The sequence below is a fragment of the Vombatus ursinus genome, unplaced genomic scaffold (genome assembly GCF_900497805.2).
Source record: "Vombatus ursinus unplaced genomic scaffold, bare-nosed wombat genome assembly UNPS02014818.1, whole genome shotgun sequence".
Classification (NCBI taxonomy): domain Eukaryota; kingdom Metazoa; phylum Chordata; class Mammalia; order Diprotodontia; family Vombatidae; genus Vombatus; species Vombatus ursinus.
The window spans coordinates 70201993-70224190 of record NW_020954596.1 but is presented as its reverse complement, the minus strand read 5'-3'; positions in this window follow the sequence as shown (position 1 = coordinate 70224190).

Here is a 22198-nt window from a genome sequence, read left to right as displayed (position 1 = left end):
TCTTTCTTTCTTTCTTTCTTTCTTTCTTTCTTTCTTTCTTTCTTTCTTTCTAAAAGGGACAATGATAAGTTGGAGAGTGTCCAGAGGAGAGCTGCCAGGATGATAGGGACTTTCGGTCCATGATACATGTGTATCAGTTGGAGACACTGGGCATGTTGAGCCTGAAGAAAAGAATGCTCAGAATATAAATGATATTTGTCTTCAAGAATCTGAAGTGCCATGTGGAAGAAAGACTAGACTTGTTTCATGTGGCTCCAGAAGACAGATCTCAGAAATGTTTGTGTATACACACACACACATACATACATATACACATGAACAAATATAGACAAACACAAATGTATTCCTTTATTCTTCTCCAAGCTATACTTATTCTTCCTGTACTTCTCTATGATGCCTCAGAAATTTAGAAGAAAATTGTTCATCTTGTAAGCTGCCTCCAACCCTGAAATTCTCACACTGGAATTACCCTCTACCCCTGTGGCCTCTTGCTCTGACTGAATGATTCCTCCAGGAATTTTCATTTTAAGGAACACACACAGGTCTACCCATCTCTTTATTCCTTTTGAGACTGTGCTGCTGATTCTCTGAGACTTTCTCTACAAAACTCCTCCCCCATCCCCCGCAGGCCCTTCATCCCACTCCCCTTCTTCTGGTTTTCTTTTCTGTTTTGTCTCCCCCTGCCCCATTAGAATATGATCTTCTTGAGGGTAGGGATTATCTTTCTTTCCATTTTTTTATGTTTGCCATGTTTAGTACAATGCCTCATAATAAAAAGTATTAATAAAGGTTTGTTGACTGAAATATATCTATATCTACATATAGTTGTGTATTTGCATGCATATATATTCTATCTGAGGATCATAATGACAATGGCATCTATGTTTCTCATTATTATTCTTAGTTTTCAGAACTAAGATCATAGAATTATAGATTTAAAGACGGGGAAACCTAAGGAATTATTTAGACCAACTTTTTAATTCCATGAATCAGGAAATTGAGTGCTAAAATAGTGAAATAATTTGCACACTGTTATGGAGCTAGTAAGTAATGAATGTAGTATTGAACCTAGGTCCTCTGACTCTACATAAAGTGTTCTTTCCACTACACTGTGCTTATGAAACTTCAGAAGAATGTAGAACACCTTTTTCCAGAGTAACAAAAGCTAGAAACTGTGCCTGGGCCTGCTTTGGGGAATAGATGAACAAATTATGGTATATGAAAAGAATGGAATATTATTGTACTATAAGAAGTGATGAAATTGATGGTTTCAGAGGAAACTGGGAAGTTGTTTATGAACTCACGAAGAGAGAAACAAGTAGGACAAGAAAAATTTATACAATTACAAAAACTTTATAAGGAAAAAAAGACTTTGAGAGACTTTAGAACTCTGATCAATGCAACAACAAACCATCAATCCAGAGGACCAGAGAAGATTTACATTATCCACTATTGGAGAGAAAGCTGATGGACACAAAATGCACAATGTAATAAGCATTTCTTTTAAATATGGCCAATGAGAGAATTTGTGTTATTTGCCTATGCATATTTTAAATGTTCTCTCTCTCTCTTTCTTTGTCTCTCTCTCTTTCTCTTTCTCTCTCTATCAATAGAGGGGAAATGGGAGAAAGATATATAAATACTTGTAAATTAGAAAATATTTTTAAAAGAAAAAAATAATGTGAGGGTTGAGTGGAAACCTAAATGTTTTACTTTACATCCCTCCTAATCAATTTTTATCTGTTTGCTATTAGCTCGCAAATCTGCTGCTAATTCTAGAGACTTAATTTTTCTTTCTAATGGGACAAAAATGGAAACAAACAGGATAGTGTTTTTAGGAGGTACTAGTATACTATTATATAATACACATTGCTAGGTTAGTGACTTTTTTAAAAGATACTTTGCTGCTGGGTTTCAAACTAATTGAATGTTTATCTCTAAGACTCCATTATGCTAATATTGATAAGATCCATCTAATGCAAAATTTCATTGGAGTGAGATGACTAATTTTCTCCTAGGTAGTTTGCAAAGCCCCATTGCACAGTAATATGAATTTAATGGCAGAAGGTCTCAATTAAACCTCTAGGATGTCTGGGAAGGTCTTATGTTACATTTGAAATGTTATTATCTATAGATGTGTTTATTGGCTGGAGATTATATTAAAGGTAAAAGAAGATTCATTATGAAGCCATGGGTGAATGGGGCAACCATCAAGCTCGTACTGAAAAAATTTGAAGAAAGTGAATTAGTATTACTGTGTGTTACCTTTAATGATGCCAAAAGCTAATGTAGTTTAGACTTCCTACTTTTAACATTCACGCTCTTTCCTTCTGAAATGAGTTTCACACTTTATGGTTTTGTCCTTTATTTTCTGGTAAAGGTCAAGTAATTCTTTCAGCCATTAAAATGTTTTTTTTTTGTTGCATATTTAGCCTACATAGATTATGTTTTTTAAAAAACAGATTAGTCACAGATATTAATACAGTGACACTCATTCATCCAGAGTTCAGATTTCTGAAAACTGCAGACATCTAAAACATAGCTACAGACCCATAATTAATTGAGTAGAAGTGGGAGGGAGGTATCTAGATAGCAAGGGAAATAATTATAATAATTAATATTTATATACATTCAAAAGTTTCTAAAGTACTTTCTCTACATTACACATTCATTCAGCAATTCTTTATTATTACTCATTATATGAAAGATATTGTTAGATGCTGGGGATATAAACACAAAAGGTAAAGGTGTTTTTGCATGTAAGGAGCTCATTCTATTATTTCATTTGAATGTAGCAATAGTCCCATATTATATTACTATCAGCATTGTACAGAAGATAAAACAGAGGCTCAAAGAGGTCACATGACTTCACTATGATTATACCACCACAATAAATGTCAGAGCAAACTTGAAACGAGACTTCCTGATTCAATGTTCAAACTTTGCAAATTGAGTCACATTGTTTTTCAAAGTCCAAATTCCCAATTTCATTAAGAAACACATATAGCTAGCTATTGTGTTGCCACAACATTGAATGGATATGTATTATTGGGTCAGCCCAAACCAGTAAAGTAGCAAAATTATTTTAATCAACTGATCTCGCTGTGGGATTTGAGTTTCCAGGAGCAGATTTTTTATTTCCTAACTTAAAAGGAATCTAAGGTACTTGATTGTGATTCTTTTCACTATTTTGTCAGTGTTGTTCAGTCTTCTCATTATATCATGAATCTACTCTTGGCTAAAATTATAATGTTTAATTGTTAAATGAAGTTTTATGTATAATGTATGTACTCAAAATGGCAACATATAAAGATGTTGGTTTATAACATCTAATGTTGGTGCAAAGCACCAAATAAACTTTGCAATGCTAAAAAAAAAAGATTCCCTACTAATTGAATAGATGAGTGAGGAAAGGAAAGACAAACCCCTGGAAACCACAGGAAGGAGAAAAAAGAGGAACCAACAGACCACTGGGTGTGGCAGTAGAAAGGTGAGCCCTTAGACAGAGTAGCTGGATACATAAAAAAAAATATGTTCATAAGCCAAATGTTAGAAATTCAGAGGCTACCTCTATTTCATATTTGGATGATGAAGGAGTTTGTTTTCTTTTCTTAACTCTTTACCATCCCTGAATATCTTCTTTATATATATACTAATTAATTAATTTTCACCACAATTAACTCTGGTAAAGTTAATCTTTCTTTTTTTTCCTTAATAGCATTTTATTTTTTCCAATTGCATGTAAAGATAGTTTTAAACATTCGTTTTTGTAAAATTTTATGTTGCAAATTTTCCTCCCTCCCTCTCTCCCTACTCTCCTCCCCAAGCAATCTGATATAGGTTTTCATGTACAATCATGTTAAACACATTTCCACATTAGTCACGTTGTGAAAAGAAGGGAAAATAACCATGAGAAAGAAAAAAAAGTGAAAATAGTATGCTTTGATCTGTGTTCAGACTCCATAGTTCTTTCTTTGGATGTGGCCAGCATCTTCCATCAGAAATCTTTTGGAACTGTCTTGGATCATTGTATTGCTGAGAAGAGCTAGGTCTATCATAGGTAATCATCGCACAATGTTGTTGCTGAAAGCTGATCTTTCTTAATAAAATGTTTATATATAGGTCATGCCCAACGAGATCCCACAACAAATCAGAATTGTGCATTTTTTGTTCTTAAAGAAACTGAGTGAATGGGTAAACAGGTTGCATTTAGAAATAAACTGGGTCAAAGTTTTAACTTAGGACTCATTGAGGTTATAGTCTATTTTTCAAATAGCTTCTCATAATAAAGACAATTGAGACTAAATTGCTACCAGTTCAAATAGGCCTTAGGTTTTTCCTACCCCTTTCAGATAGATTAGTTTGTCTAATGGAGTTACAAGTAATAATGAGGGGGGAAAACCAAACCATGGAAATAGCTATTATCTGGCTGCCTGACCCAGGCAGAGCTAGATTGTTGATTATATAAATCTGGTAAAAGATGACATCAGAGAATAGAAACAGCTTGAGTGTAAAATTATTTTTATTCCCTAAAAATTGTATCATTATGTAGGTAGGCATAGATTTAGAACCAATCCAAGTGGTAGTACTCTTCACTTGTTGCCAACCACTAAGCCTGTATATAAAAGTGCTTATTAATTTTTTTCTGAGGAAAAGATGAACCTAAATGATATAAAGTCTGATACAGAAACCCAATTTAAAAAAGAAAACACTAAATACTGACTTTATTTAATAGTTGAAAGTAATGCCAGTACCTTATGTTAGTGGATACAAGGCCAGCCATGGAGTCAAGAAGATATGAGTTTAAGACCTGTCTTTGAAAACTCACGATTTAAGATAATAAAATATTTAAAAGTTGCATCAGTGGAGAGAACACACATGCCAAGAATTCTGTAAAAAGATAAAATGATAAGTCTGTAGCCCTCCCCCCAAAAAATAAGGATAATTATAGAATAGGTTTGAATTCTACTAATCATAACACAAAAATAATGAAAAACAAATAAAAAAAGAATAATTTCATTCAATGACTGTTCAGTCTTAAGCAAGTGGGTGTTACAACCCAAAAGAAATGAAACCCTAAAGAATGTGCGAATTTGTATGGTGCTCCCTAGGTGAGCAAATTGATCCTGGCTATTTTGTATTGTTTGTTTTTCTCTTTATATTTTGTCTGAATCTGGATGGATTTCAGTAAGTCTTTGCTGCATGAAATAAAAAAAAAAGACAAAAATAAAAAAAGACAAAAACAACTTTTTAAAAATGGTGCTTCAGGTTCATTAGGATATAGTTCCACCTTCATGGTCCAATTCTGATTCTGATTCTATTATAGAGAATAATAACTTCATACATTTATTTAGAACTCTCCTCCCCCCCAAAAAAACCCTAAATTTCAATATGACTGGAAATAGTAAATCTATAAGCAAGCATACTAAAGCACAGAATGGCTAGGTAGAAGGATCAAAGTAGTAGATAGATTTTTTTTTTTGGTCAGCACCAGGTACAAAAATCTAAAAATAACAACTGCATAACACCTTTATTTTTACTGCTTTAAGGTTTGTAAAACACTTTATAAAAATCATCTTCAGAGTTTCTCAGCCAACATATTTTCTATGACTTATTTCCTTCTTTGAGTAGGCATATTGAATTGATTTATGGAATTTTTTTCTTTCACAATTATTGAGACATCTGGGAAGCTGCTAAATGTATTTGACTTTGATCATGACTCTAATTATAGCACTGTTCTCTCCTTGTAAGGACAAGTTTACTTTTCTGATGCATTTTCTTTTTCCATCTCTTACTCAGGCAGGCCATCTCAAGCATATCATAAGGTTGAAGGGATACTTCCTCATCTTGTTAAAGATAAAGATCATAGATGGATTCATATTGCCGTTATGGTCACACAAGAGCCTATGCTGACACAAGAGCCTATGCTGACACAAGTGCATTCAGTCACTGAGGAAGAATAAAGTACGTAAGGTATCTGAGGGTCAGGGGAAGGAGAAGTGCAAACACAACACAATGCTTTTTTAGCTATCCCTTTGTTGGTCCCTAATCTGGGAGAGAAGCCCAAGTCAGAGAAGTATCCCAAGGACTCACAACCATAAAAGAAATTATGACCTGCTTGATCTCTGAAGGTTTACCTGGTTCTGAATTTCTCTCTGAAGACAACCAAGTCAATTCCACAACTGGAATCTTTATATTATCTGCTTCCAAAGCAGCCACTACTTTGTTCTTCTTAAATCTCTCAATGACCTAGTAGCACAATGCTTACAGCTAGCCCCATTGCTGCTTCTGGATCCATTGATTCCTATTATGTAATTATGATTACACAATTGGTCAGTTTTATTTTGGGGTGAATCAGGAAGGTGTTGATCTTTTGAGTCATATATTGGTTTTCCTAGTTGTACTTACTTAATTGTACTTTAGTTTCTATATGCTTCCCCTAGCTACAATGATGATAGTGTTCCTGTCCCCCATCACAGGGAAAGAGGTTGAGATATTCCTGAGTGTCCCTAGTGAAAATTCCTACCCAAGTAGATGGAATGGTCATATTTGATTAATACAAAAAAGAGGGCAAAAAAAGAGGAATCTGTACAAAAATATTTATAGGAGTTCATATTTTTGTGGGGGAGGGAGGTGAGGAAATAATTAAGGGCTGCCCATAATTTGAGAATGGCTGAAAAATTGTATATGAATGTGATGGAGGACTATTGTGCTATAAGAAATAGATGATTTTAAAAGACATGGAAAACTTTATATGAACTGATGCATGGTAAAGTAAGCAGAATAAGAATAGTTTATACTATAACATCAATATTATAAGTAAATGAATAATTTTAAGCATTTTTATAATCCAATGAAGAAATGAACAGAAGCAGGAGAATATACAATAACACCAACACTGGAAAAGCAAACAACTTGAAAGTTCTAAGAATTAGAGCTAAAAATGTGAAATGTTTCATGCATATTCAGAAAAGATCACTATAATTAGTTTCAATTCACTCTTTTACTTTGTTAAAAGAGAGCTTTCATCATGGAAGTAACTGCTATACTGAGAGAATAGAAATGAGAGTGATCCGTTAATGTTTGTAACATAACATAAAAACAAAATATTAAATTAATAAAATACAGTATTAAGTAAAACTTGAAAAATAAAAAAAAAGAATTGATGTTCACTAAACTGTTTCTTTTCAACTGGCACCATAACTTGGAGCCTTTCCCAATTCCTCTTAATCAGGGTGTGCCCAAACCAGCTCAGGAAAGCCAATTGTTAAGTTTTCCATATGACCATATGAACTTCTATTAGCAAACCCTATAAATCAGGATATGACTTATTTTGTTTATTGACTTAAGAAAGTATGAAGAAATTATGCCAACAATTCAGATGAAACTTGAAAGTATGGCTTTCCACACAACACTGTGTGTTAACGTTAGCACCTTCCCTCTGTTGATTATCTTTAGTTTACCCTGTGTATCTTTTCTCTTCACTTAGCTGTTTGTATGTTGTCTCACTATTGGAAGATGAGCTCCCAGAGAGCAGAGATTGGTTTTTGTTTTTGTTGCTATTTTTTGTTCATTTGCTTTAATCTTTATAACTTTAGCATTGATTACAATGTCCATCACATAGTAAGTGCTTGATTAATATTTAACTGACTGAATGACATCAGATTGTAACCCCACATTTCCTGTGAATCGTATATCTTTTGATCCTACCCAGTCAAAGGCAAGTTATTTCTAGTGTCACCATGGTGATTTTGGGAAATATTAACCCATTGAAGAAATATTTAAAAAGAGAAGGAAAAATATTTAGGAAACCTAATCAACAAATTGCTTTTCAGTAACTGTGTGTGCAATATTCCATATCTGTAGTCTGTTACCTCTGCAAAGAAAGGAGAGAAGTTGCTTTTTTTCAACTTTTCTCTGGAATTCAACTTTATAACACACTGCTCATGCTCATTTTTTCTTGTCATTGCACTTTCCTTTTACATTGTTTGTAATCCTGTATCATTAGCCTTGTTCTTCTAACTTCATTTTATTTTAATGTATATGTCTTCTCATGTTCCTCTGAATTTGTCATATCCATAATTTCTTGTGGTACAGATTCCATTATATTTATGCACCACTTTTTATTTTTAGCTATTCCCCAACCAATGGATATCTCCTTTGTTTCCAGATCTTTGCTTCCACAAAAAAGTACTTATAATAGGTCCTTTGCTTCCACAGAAAGTACCTATAATATACCATATAGTACCTATAATGGTTTTATTTGGACCAGGTGTGGGGTATTCAAGACCTGTTGATGGAAATGACTGATAGGAGCTTATGTTATAGAGATGTAGGTGTATGTGTTTGCAATTTTTACCACTTCTCCCTCCTTCCTCTTCCATCTTTGCTCCATTTCTTCCTTTTTTCTTTCTCCTTGGAAACTCTACTCAGTGCTTTGTATGCAAGGCAGTTATTGATGCAGCCTCGAGGTTATACATTTTCTTTAAAGAATGAAGGAGATGTTTCAGCTGCATAAAGGTTTGAGATATAAAAGGCCTGATATAAGGAAGATGTTTGTCAAAAGTTATTCCCAAGCTTCAATGACATGTAGGTCATCTGCCTGAGTTGGTGACTAAGAGAGCGAAGCACTTATGTGCTTTTAATATCTGAATTTTTTAAGAAGCCAAATGAGTAATACAGGTTTTAATTGGATTTTATGTTCCGTGTGTATGAAGGCATGTTAAACATTTTTAAAAATTGATTTCTTAGTTTATAGAGTGTTGGACTTGACATTAGCAACACGAGTTTGAATCCTGCCTCAGACATTTATTACCTTTCTGGCACTGGGAAAGTCACTTAACCTCTCTCAGCCTTGGTTTCCTCTCTGTCAAATGGGGATTACAATAGCACCTACTTCACAAAGCTATTGTGAGGATCAATTGAGATTACATATTTAAAGCATTTTTGATAGCATTAAAGTATTACATGAATGCTAACAATTATTAAGATAAACCAGAAATAAGTTTCATAATTGATTAAAGTGGGAAGGAAATGAATTTGATATATATATGGAAAGATTTGAATTGGAAAATAGAAGAACTATACATTAAAATCAACATGAACATTTCAAAAAATTAATCACATTTTAAAGAACAAAAATTATTGATAAATTCAGAAAAATGAGAACTTTTCTCAAGCAAAAATAAAAAAGGCCATCCTTCAATGAGCTTTCATTCCACTAGATTTCATTAGTAGAAAACAGACAAGTAAGTACAAAATATACAATAAGTAATTTTATTATTTTTTGGTGAAGGATGGGAGAACATTTATAGGAATTCTAATATTGAACATACACAGAATTCAGGAGATGCTTTCTGTAGGAGGTGGCACCTGAGCCACATTATGAGTAAGATGGAGGTTAGGAGGGAATGCATTCTGTGCACAGGATATGCAAAGATATAGAGGAAGGGGATAGAATAATGTATAGGAATAGACCAAGTATATCAGTATGTATTGAACATAAAATACAGCATGTGAAGAGGAGTAATTTGTGATCCATCTAAAAACAAACAAACAACCAACAACAAAGACAAAGGAACTTAGCTGTGAAGTACTTTAAATGTCTGTCAGAAGAGTTCCTTTTAAATATTAGAAACAATTCAGTTCCACCAAAGATTCTTGATCAGTAGAATACCTGGTCAGAATTGCATTATTTGATGAATTAAAGAAGGGAAAAACTGATGACATAGAAATCAACTAGAACTATCATAATAATCCAGCCCAGAGTTGATGAGGTTCTGAAAAACATACAGTAGAATGATGTCCATGTGAATAGAGAAAAGGAGACAGGTATGAGATATATTATGGAGGAATAATTGATAGGAGTTGGCAGCTAATTAGATATGGGAGGGGTGAGGGAAAGAGAAGAGTCAAGAATGACTGAGTTTGTGACCCTGGGTGCTCAGAAGAACTATGGTCGCCTCAACATAAATGGGTAAATTTGGAGGAGGAATTGGTTTTAGAGGAAAGAGAATGCATTTTTTTAAAATTTATTGATTTTGGGAAAACTATGGAATACCCAGCTAGATATATCCAGCATACATGGGCAACTAGCTCATTGTCATATTCCCAACTTCAGGTCCTTTGCATTGTTTCCAGTGGTTCTACCCAAACACATCTAAGACCTTACTTTTAAAGTGCCTAAATTGTCCCAACAGAACTTTCAATTCTTCCATCTGGATAACTTTCCTGGTTAAAAGGGGGTCTTTCTTATTTTCCTATTTGTCTCAGAAGACTGCAGCTGTGCTGAAATGATAAGGAACAAAAAGAAAAAAAAAACATTTTTGATCTCACAGCTCCTTAAAACTGGGCTGCAATATGACAAAAAAGTCAGATAACTGAGTGTGTAGTCATTTGTGGCATTGGATAGGTAGCAATCATGACAAAAATTGGTGGTTCTTATTTACAGTATTGTTGGTCATAGCCTAGAGTTCAGTCATTTTCCCCCAGATTTTGGTAACATGGTGCAGCAAAAGGAGCATTTGGATTTGCTGTGAGAGGATCCATTTTAAATCTCAGTTAAACTTCATGGTTTTCTCCTGTATAAAATGAAGGATCAGATCAGGGGACAATTGACTCACTTTTTACTCTGAATCTATCATCCTATAAACAATCTTGGTTAGGCCCTGTAGTGTAAAAGAAAGAGAGATTGGGTGTCCATGGTGTTGTTAAAGTATTTTCTGCAAGGACTTTCTGCTAGTACATGACAAGGTCTTTGGCTAAGTCACTTGGCTCATGTTGGCTTTAGTTTTATTATTTATACAATATAGGGAGTTGATCAAGATTGCCTCTGTGATATTTTCCAGCTCTAAATTCATGATCTTATTAAATCCATGTTGAAGGTAGGCACATTTTATTTTTTTAATATTTATTTCTTTTCTCCCAATTACATGTCAGTACAATTTTTAGCACACATTTTTACAAGACTTTGAGTTCCACATTTTTCTCGTTCCCTCCTTCCCCTCCCCTCTTCCTAAAATGGTAGGCAATTAGATATAGGTTATACAGGTACTGTCATGTAAAACATTTTCATATTAGTCACAGTTGTAAAAGAAGAAACACATCAAAAAGAAAAAAACACAAAAAATAAATGTGAAAAAATATGCTTCAATCTGCATTCAGAGTCTTTCAATTCTTTATCAGGATGTGGATGGGAATTTCTTTCATGAGTCCTTTGTACTTGTCTTGGATCATTGTGTTACTGAGAAAAGCTGAGTCATTCATAGTTAATCATTACACAATATTACTGATACTATGTTTTCCTGGTTCTGCTCATTTCACTTTACATTGGTTCATACAAGAATTTCCAGGTTTTTTTCTGAAATCTGCCTGTTCATCATTTCTTATTGCACAAAATTATTCCATTGCATTTATATACCACAGCTTGTTCAGCCATTCCCCAACTGATAGACACCCACACAATTTCCAATATTTTGCCACATGAAAAGGGCTACTATAAATATTTTTGCACATGCAGGTCCATTTCTCTTTTTTATTATGTCTTTGGGATACTAACATAGTAGTGATATTGCTATATCAAAGGTTATGCACAGTTTTGTTGCCCTTTGGACATAGTTCCCAATTGTTCTCCAGAATGGTTGGATCAGTTCACAACTCCAGTAGCAGTGCATTAGTGTCCCAAATTTTCCCATACCCTCTCAAACATTTCTCATTTTCCTTTTTTGTTATAATAACCAATCTGATAGGTGTTAAGTGGTACCTCAGAGCTGTTTTAATTTTCATTTCTGTAATCAAAAGTGATTTTGAGCACTTCTTCATATGCCTAGAAATAGCTATGATTTCTTCATCTGAAAACTGCTTAATTATATTTTTTGATCACTTATCAACTGGGAAATGGCTTGTATTCTTGTAAATTTGACTCAGTTCTCTATAAATTTGAGAAATGAGGCTTTGATCAGAGACACTTGTTATAAAGATTATTTCCCAGCTTTCTGCTTTCCTTCTAATCTTGGTTGCATTGTTTTTGTTTGTGCAAAACTTTTTAATTTAATAAAATTAAAGTTATCTATTTTATATTTTGTAATGCCCTCTATCTTTTGTTTGGTCTTGAACCTGTAACTCACTTAACTTCTTTAAGAATTTGAATTCTATACTGCTTGGGGCATACGTGTTTAGTGTTGATGTTACTTCATTGCCTATGGTGCTCTTTTCATTAGTTCTATTTTTACATTTGATTTGTCAGAGATCAGGAATGCTACCCCTGCTTTTTTTTTTTACTTCAACTGAAGCAAAAAAAGATTCCAGCTTCAGCCCCTTAACCTTTGCTCTGTGTACATTTCTCTGCTTCAAGTGATTTTCTTGTAAACAATATATTGTAGCATTCTGATTTTTTATCTACTCTGCTATCCGCTTCTGTTTTATGAGAGTTCATCCCATTTATATTTCATACTTATGAGTATTAACTGTGTATTTCCCTCCATCCTATTTTTCCTCCTGTTTGTCCTCTCTCTCACTTTCCCTTTCCTTCCTCAACAATGTTTTGCTTCTGTCAACACCGTTCCCCAGTCTGCCCTCTCTTCTTTTATTCCACCTCCCACCCTTTACTTAATCTCTTTCCCTTCTACTTCCCTCTCAGGCAAGATTGATTTCTATACTGAACTGATTGTGTATATTGAGCCAATACTAATGAGAGTAAGGTTCAAGTGATGCCCTCATCCACTCTCCCATTTTCTCCTCCACTGTAATAGGTTTTTTATGTCTTCATGTGAAATAATTTACCCAATTGTACCTCTCTTTTCCTTCTGCACCCAGTGAACTCCTCTTTCTTATTCCTTATTTTTTTGCCATTACCTCAAATTCACCCTATACCTATACCCTCTGTCTATGTATACTATTAGTGGTACACTATTGGTAGTATAATTTTTAAGAATTCAAAGTATTATCTTCCCATGTAGGAATGTAAACAGTTCAGCTCCATTCAATTCCTTATGTTTACTTTCCCTTTTTTACCTTTTTAGGTTTCTCATGGGTCTTGATATTGGAGACCATTTTTTTTGGAGGGATTCAGTTCTGTTCTTCTTATGAGAGCTTGAAATCCTTCAATTTCATTGAATGATCATTTTTTCCCCTTGAAGTATTATGCTTATTTTCACTGGGTAGGTAATTTTTGGTTGTAGTTCTAGCTCCTTTGCCTTCCAGAATGTCATGTTCCCTGATCTGAGGTACTTTAATTTTGCTGTTACTAAGTCTTGTGTAAGGAAGGATATCCATTCCTGTGATGACTGCCCCAGTCTTCCCAGAACTGATCTAATTTCCCCAACAAGAAAAGCCTTCCCTTATAAAAGATTAGTATGATTATACAAAACAACTGGATACATTGTGCCTGAAAATGCATGTCTCATTTTTCAGCAGAGACATTATTCATTCAATCTGAAAGTGGTATGACTAAATCCAAAGATAATTTGAATTGTATTTATTTACATCAATTATTTCAAAATATTCATTGGAAAACTCAAAGGCTGTGTTTTTTATTTTTATTTCTTATCACATAAAGGAATAATCCTTCAGGTAAAAATACATTTTTCATTGGCCAAATCCTCAGTTTAATGCATGATTTTCCTTTCTGAGAAGCCAAAGCCACTGCTGGTATTTTCAATAAAATTACAATAGAGCATAGAAGAAGCATATTTTTGTTAATTTCCTCAGATTCTGTGCTGCTACAGACCAAGTTATCTTTGAAACAGAGAATGTCATTGGGGATATTTGGATGCTACAATCCAGTGACAGCTACTGTTTGTGACTCATAATAAATGGAAGCTATTGGCAGCCGTTGCCATTACTTTCCTTGATAAGTTCTTTATGTCTTTGATTTCATACATCTATCTGACTTTCCCAGACTCTGTCCTGTGAAGTTGTTTTAGAGTGTACCAATATCATAATGTTTTTACAAAAATGGACTAGTATCAGATGTGCCTGTTATTTTAAGTGTCTTTTCATAAGTCATCTCTGGAAGTTCTTTTTCTTCCTTCAGATCTAGCCAACAAATACTTGTTGATCACTTACTATATCTTCTTTAAAAGGACAATTTCCCCCTTCATTTTTCTTATGTCAGTGACTTACTGCTCTTTTGATAACTCAATGGCCTAAGGTACATATATAATAGAATAAATGCATCATTTCTTTTGGAAAGCTCATCACTTAGTCTGACATCAACTACTCAGATAGTATTACTTAATGACACAAAACCCCATTTCAACATAGCAATCTAGGATGTTTCCTTCACTTCAACAGTTTTCAGACCAAGTTCTTAGAGAGCCTTTAAAAATATTCTCTTTAATGGTATAACTCATCTCTGGTAGCTGCCAATAACTGATTTATGATACATAATTAGTGTGGAATGGGCACAACAGCTCCGGATTTTCTTTATTAAAGAAATGTTCAATATGTTCTCGTGTTCTTGTTTTTAAGTATTTAAAATAATGTTCATTTAAAATAGTGCTTCTCAATCTTTTTGGTCTAAAATTATTTTACATTCAAAAATGACTGAGGGCCATCCTTCCTTATCCCTATACCCAGCTTTTGCTTATGTCAGTACGCACACACACACATACACACACACACACATTTATTGTATTAAAAATTAAAATGTTTTAATATTATTGTGAAGATAGTTGTGACCTCATAGACTTATGGAACGGCCTTGGGAATGCCCAGGGTCCCTGGACCAAACTTTAGGACCTGCTGATTTGGAAGGGGAAAAAATAGGAAGAAGATTGATTTCTTTTTAAAATCTAAATTTTGAGTCATTATTTTAAACTTGGTTACCTCTTAGATAAGTTAATTATTTGATAAACTCATGAAGGTTGGTAGTAGCTTGGAGCCTATGAACTGTTTAATGCCTTTTCTAAGTTACTTGAAGTGAAGAATGTGGCAAATATATACATACATGCATATATACATATATATATATATATATAATTAGAGTAATTTGTAGTTTCAGTAGATTTAATAGACATCTTCTACTTAGTGGTTTTCCTTTCATAGTAAGAACTCACATTTAGAAAGGCAAAACACTTCGAACAATCTTGAGAGTTATATAGTACAAGTATTATTATTTACATTGTACATATAAGAAAACTGAAGTTCAAATCAGTTTGTGGACATGCATAAGGTCACCCAAATAGAGCTGCCACTCATATTCAGTTTCTCCTTACTCTTAATACAACCTACATTCTGCTTCCCAATAGAATCCTTGGCTATTTACAGCTATTCCTGGGGGAAAAAGAGAAAATAGATAGAAAAGCCACTGAATTGGGGTGTTTGGGAAGACTGGAAATCCTTAAAGTCAGCCTTTTTGCCATTCAACTTTTAAACTTTTATGCTAAGAAGAAGTTTTAAGAAAGTGATAGGGATGGTAATTATCACCTAAAGTCAAAATAACTAACAGAGTACCTGAAGCAAAAGGACTTTAAACTGTGGCTATAGTTCCAAAGTGGAAAGGAAGATAGCAATTTAATGTGTTAATAGCAAGTAGCATTAACAAGAACTGAAAAATATTTCAGATAAAGCACTCAGTGCAACATTAGAGATTTTATTTCTCTTGTTTTTTGCTCTAGCTGGAATATTTCCCAGTCTAAAACTCACCCTGTGAAGTTGATTGATTTGAGGTTTCTTTTACTTTTTAAAAAAGCCAGTGAATGTATTGAACCTTCTTTTTTTCTTTCCTCTTCCATGAGGAGCTGCATTGTTTGGAACATGGGAGAGTGTGACCTTGAGGCCATGTGTGGCCCTCTAGGTCCTCAAGTGCAGCTCTTTGAATCCAGACTTCACAGAACAAGTAATTTTATTAAGGGGCCATATGTGGCCACATGTGGCCTCAAAGCTATAGGTTCCCCATCCCAGGCCTAGGAGAAAAGTTGATGAGGAAGAAATAGTATCCCTACCTATGTCTGATTAATTAATGTACCTCTGGTACAATATCCCACTTTGTTTTGCAATATTATTTTTCGGGTAATTAAATCACTTTATTAATAATGCCAGTATTTTAATAAAAGGATGATCATTTGGCCATCTCTCTCTTAGACCAAAGACAATCATGGTTGACCAGCTCAAGGCTTTTATGTTCTTCTTGAAGAGTAGTGTTTGGAAGGATAGCAATCAACTCTGATCAGTTAACAATTAATTAGAGAATGAATATTACAATGAGGGGCTCGACCTGAACTTCACATTTATATATACATATATATGTGGAGCATGATATCTGAATATTTTATGTATCTCCTCAAATGAAATGTAAATTGATGAATGGAGAAAAGAGGAGAGAAGTCTTTGCAAGAATTCCTAAAAATGGAAGATATTGAGTTTCAGTTTTATCATTTATAAAGAGTGGGGAGGGAGGAAGGTATTGGACTTAATGACCTCAAATTTCATTTAATGCTCTAAACTGATGTTCCTGGATTAACCAGTATATAATAGAAGACTTACAGAAAGACCTAGCAATGAAAGAAACATGGCATGATGGAAAGGTGGCCTTGGAGTTGAAATGATGCAAGTACCACCTTTGCCACATGTAGTCTGTGTAATCCTGAGCAGTTCATTTAATGTCTCAGGGTCCCTGATAATATTCAAAGACCATAAATTACAGAGAAGTTGCCAATCTGCACCTGAGTACAAATTCTTTAACAGGAGATTGCTACAATCAAAGAACTTTACAGAAAAGGAGGAGGGGAAGGGGAAAGGGAAGGGCAAGAAAATTGTGTTTTGTCACTCCATTGAGGCATTAAAGACAATTAGGTTTAATTTAAAAGATAATTCTTCCCCTTCAAACAAAATCAAACACAATAGTCACTTAGTTAATTCATTAAGAAAGGATAGTGAGTGAACTCACGAGCTGTTCTTCTTTAGTTTGTTCTTAAGTAAGTCAGGCACTTCATATTTGTACTAGCGGTGAAAGTGGACAAACTCTCTCGAGAGATCTTTTTTTTTTTGAGATCTGTATGCCAAAAAATGAAGTATAGACCTTGATTTCTAAGGTCTGCAGAAACTTCAAGAAGAGTACTAGACTCTGAGTCAGAAGGGCCAGAGTTAACCTCTCAGCTGTACTACAATCCCTTGGGAAAGTGCTTTAAACTCCTTGAGCTTTAATTTGCCCATCTGTAAAATGGAAATAGTGTTTGTACTTCCCATCTCTAGGGGTTGTTGCAGAAAAAGTTCTTTGGCTAATGTGAGTTATTACCAAAAGAAAACCACTATGTAGAAGATATGTATAGCTACTAAAAATCACAAAGCACTATCCTTTTATCTACAATCTTTGCTAATAAGGATACTAAACAAATAGCTTACAGTTTTGGAACTACTATGAAATAGGGTTTATCAAACAAATACTTCAGGTAAAAGAAAATGAAGTTAAAAGAATATTTTGAATGCTCTAAATCACTATTGATTAGAGAAATGCAAGTCAAAACAACTCTGAGCTACCACATCACACCTATCAGAATGGCCAACATGACAAAACAGGAAAATGATAAATATTAGAGAAGATGTGGGAAAATTAGAACACTAATGCATTGTTGGCAGAGTTGTGAAATGATTCAACCATTTTGGAGAGCAATTTGGAACTATACCCAAAGGGCTAGAAAAATGTACATATCCTTTGATCTAGCAATAGCACTTCTAGGGTTATATCCCAGAGAGATCATACAAATGGGAAAAGGGACCCACATGTACAAAAATATTCATAGCAGCTCTTTTTGTGGTGGCAAGGAATCGGAAATTGAGAGGATGCCCATCAATTGGGGAATGGTTGAGCAAGTTGTGGTATATGAATGTAATGGAATACTATTGTGCTGTAAGAAATGATGAACAGGCTGACTTCAGAAAAACCTGGAAAGACTTGTAAGGTCTGATGTTGAGTGAAGTGAGCAGAACCAGGAGAACATTGTATACAATAACAGTCATATTGTGCAATGACTAATATGATAAACAACCCTTCTCAGAAATGTAAGGATCTAAGACATCTCCAAAGACCTCTTGATGGAAAATACTATCCACAAAGAATAAAGAACTATGGAGTTTGAATGCAGATTGAAGCATAGTATTTGCTTTTTTTTCCCTTCTGTTTTGTTTTGTTTCATCTTTCTGGTGGTTCCTCCTATTGGTTCTAATTATTACATCATCACTAATGTGAAAATATGTTTAATAGGTATGCATATGTATAGCCTTTATCATATTGTACACCATCTAGGGGAGGGAGCAGGGAGGAAGGGGGAAAAATTAGAACTCAAAAGTTTATGGAAGTGATTATTGATAACTCAAAATAAACTAATAAAAAAAGAAGAAAAGATTTCGTCACCTGCTTCTCAGGAAATATTGAACCAAGAAAAAAAAAAGAATATTTTGAAAGTGGAGCTTAAAATGAAATGATTCTCTCTCCTCTGGGCTAATTCATAAGGAAATGCAATTTTAAACTTTTTTTCTGGTTTCATTAAAAGATTTATATTATCTGATTGCAATAGAGTGTAACTCTTTGTAGACAAGGAGTATTTCATTTCAGCCTTTGTATTCTTGGCATCCTAGCACAATGCCCTGAACACAGTAAGATTGATAGTTACTGAGTGGAATTATTAGATGATTTATTAAAATATAATTTTCTTTCAAATGAGGTAAGTTCAGAAGCTTAATGCATCTTAAAATTATGATTTTTTAAATAGCTTGGGACTATTTTTACTTTTCACAAAATAATATATTTTCAATTCCAAAATTGGATTGACAGAAAAAAAAATTTCCTGACATATTTTCTTTAAAGTGATCTTTTCAACATTTTATCCATTTGATAAAATTTGCTACAGCTGTATGCAAATCTTAAATATAGTATATGTATATATATATATATGTATATATTGGCTGACAAGCTAAAGATGTCACCATCATCTACATACACTACCTTTCCTTATGCTTCAAGAAAATCACCAGCCTCCTTCAGTACAGTGTTTGAACTTGAGAAGGTATTAAACCAAAAGAAGTTGGATCTATGTTTTCTACTAACAAAACATCTAGCTTCCCATAGCTATTTAATGAGGCTGATTTTATAGAGCTCACAAAACTAAGTCTTAGCAAGGATACCATTAGCTTAAGTGTTAGCTGAGTCACTTTTACCCCATTGGAATGTGGTTACATGTTGATAACATTAATAGAAGAGTAGGAAATAGACTCTACAGCTACATAGCAATTAAAACCAGCTGTAACTCCTTCTGTTGTTATAAAATCAGAATGATGATTAGAGCACTGCAATATGAATGCAGTTGTAACTCAGTAAAAATCACTGGGCATAAAACAGTAAGATTGTCTACTATTTGAAAGTACAAGGTTAGTTTTGTGATTATGAAAGATTATGACCAGTTACCTGAGAGATAAGTTGTGTCTGTAACTTTTTCATGCATGTTTTGTTTTCTCCTCAATCTCTAAGTTATTAATATAGAAAAAGGCCATAAACAGTGAAAAAAAACCTCATACATTTGCAGTGCAAATAATTCAAGAATTTAAGATATTTTTCCCCATAGATTTTTCCCATTTACTGGGCTGCCACAGCTGTATCAATGAATATTATGTGTATATGCACACACACATAATATATATTTTAAAAACTACTTCAGAAGGGCTTATGATGAAAAATGCTCTCCATCTCCAAAGAAAGAACTGATGAAATCTGAATGCATAATGAAGCATACTTTTTTATGACTTTTTTGTGAATTTTTTTTGGTCTGTATTTTCTCTCACAACATGACTAATATGGAAATATGTTTTGCATCACTGCACATGTCAAAGTGCTTGCCTTCTCAATGAGGGGGTGAGGGGATCAGGGGAAGGAGGGAAAGAATTTGGAACTCAAAATTTTAAAATACAAATGTTAAAAATTGCTTTTACATACAATTGGAAAAAACAAAATATCTAAAAATAAAAAGAGTGTATTTGTAGTTGGTAAAAAAACATAAAAAAGCTACTTCATTTGCTCATTTTGTTTGTGTAGAAACTTTTCATACGATAGTTTTACAGTAGATAACTGAAGAACAAACTGTGTTTTAAAATGTTATATTTTATGCTAAAAATTTTAGTCATGTATTATTGATCTAATTGCTGAAAAATTTTGATGATTTCACAGGGTTGGTGATAACTGGTCTTCCTTGCCCATATACACACATTCCCTTTAACCTATTATCACTTTGTTCATTGTAAGAAAATTTGAACCATGAAAAATTGGAAGAAAAATTGGAAGTTGAAACTATAATCTGCTGAACAAGAATATTCTGATGATGTTCCAATCCAAATAGACTCATTAAGGACAGGAAATAATTATGCTAGGTTCCAGGTAGATCATATACTCAGAGATAGCTAGTGATTACAGAAGATGAGTGTTTGGAGGAAAATATATCATGTTCATGCCTGGGCAAGGAGTAAAAATCACATCCCTAGGTTGGAGTACCCAAGAAGTATACTTTCTATCGGAAGAAAACCACATGAACAGAGATATATAAATATAGAGCCTATACAACACAAATACAAAGTATATGAAAGGAGAAAGCAAGCAGAATTTTGCATTGTCTTTTTAAGTAAATCTAGCAATTTTACTTAAATATCCAAAAAGATAATATACACACACACAGGTAGTCCACCATGCACAAATGCACCTGCACACACACACATACATACACACATGTGTTTGAATATATGATGCTGACATTATCAGTCTGACTGGCAAAAAGTTCATTATTCTTTACAATTTATCATTCCACTGCAGCTCATTTTATGGAACAGATATGTATTGCTAATGCATTTGTTTTAAAGAAAAAAAATCTATATTAAAACCATGTTTTCTGGTTTTTTTAATACCAAATTAAAGGTACTTTGCTTTGGGAAAATAATTGGTCCCAAGACATAATAAAAAGCACAGGAGTAATAACAGGAGTGCCATTCAGCATTTATGAAGTCTACACTATGAAGAGAGAGCAATGGACTGCACCAGGGTTGAAAGTATGAATGAAATTACGGTTCCAGAAGATAGCACTATCCAAGGGAGACAAACAATATCTCTGGCTTATTTAGTATTTCTTAACACTTCATAGGATTTATGAAAAGGGATATGAGTTATTCTGTTTTCTGCTTATACAAAATCCCTAAGATTTCATCTATCTGAGCCAAACAATCTTTTGATTCTATAAATTTGATCAAATCACACATCAATGGATTGCAGAATTCTCTGCTGGGATCATTAATAACAACAGTTCAACTTAACTAATGGATCATCTGGACCATTCATCAGACACTCAGTTAACTACTTCAATACTTACTAGGGTAACTGCAATGATGAGATTATTGACAGTGAGTATTAGTTACTTGAAGAAGGATAAAGCTTATCAAATGCACTGTATCTTAATGTTTCCATTATTTTCCCAATATAAAATATTTTCAGTAGTATGAATCTGAATGGCTATACAGAAGCTGCCAATTCTCTTCATATTGTGTGATTTCCCTCTCAACATCAAGGTGAAGCCCCGAGAGGAAAGTTCTTTAGCATTATTGCTTATTTTGTCTACCATGTCTTCTGTGGTATAGTTAAAGCAAAGGTTATGATGAGGGGTGTGAAGTGATTTAATTTGATGATTAAAAGATTAAATCCAATAAATTGCACATTAAATAACAATTTAATGTGAAATATATTTCCTTAGATATAAAATTATTGCATCTCAAAGTTGAAAAGTATTTCAGGATTCATTTAGTCCAGTAGATTGTACACTCCTTGAAGGTAAGAATAGTTTCAATTTTACCTTTTTATTTCTAGCCCATAGCTGAGTGCTAACAAGTGCACAGCACATAACATGTGCACATAGAATAGTGCTCAGCACATAACAAGTGCTTAATAAATTGAATAAATAAGTGTTTAATTTAATGGTTATCCAAACAACAATCTCCTCCTACTGTTTATCTGACATCTGGTCATTCAACTCTTGCTTGAAGATCTTAAATAAAGGGGGAACCACAACTGCTAAGTGGAGCAAGAACTCACAAAGTCAGACCTTTGCTCCAGACATTAAAATCTCAGAAGAGATGATTCCTTCTCATAGGATGTGGGCATTCTCCTTCCCTCCCAGAACTATCCATCCAAAAGGATTGATCTCACACTCAGAACCCTGTGGCACATTTG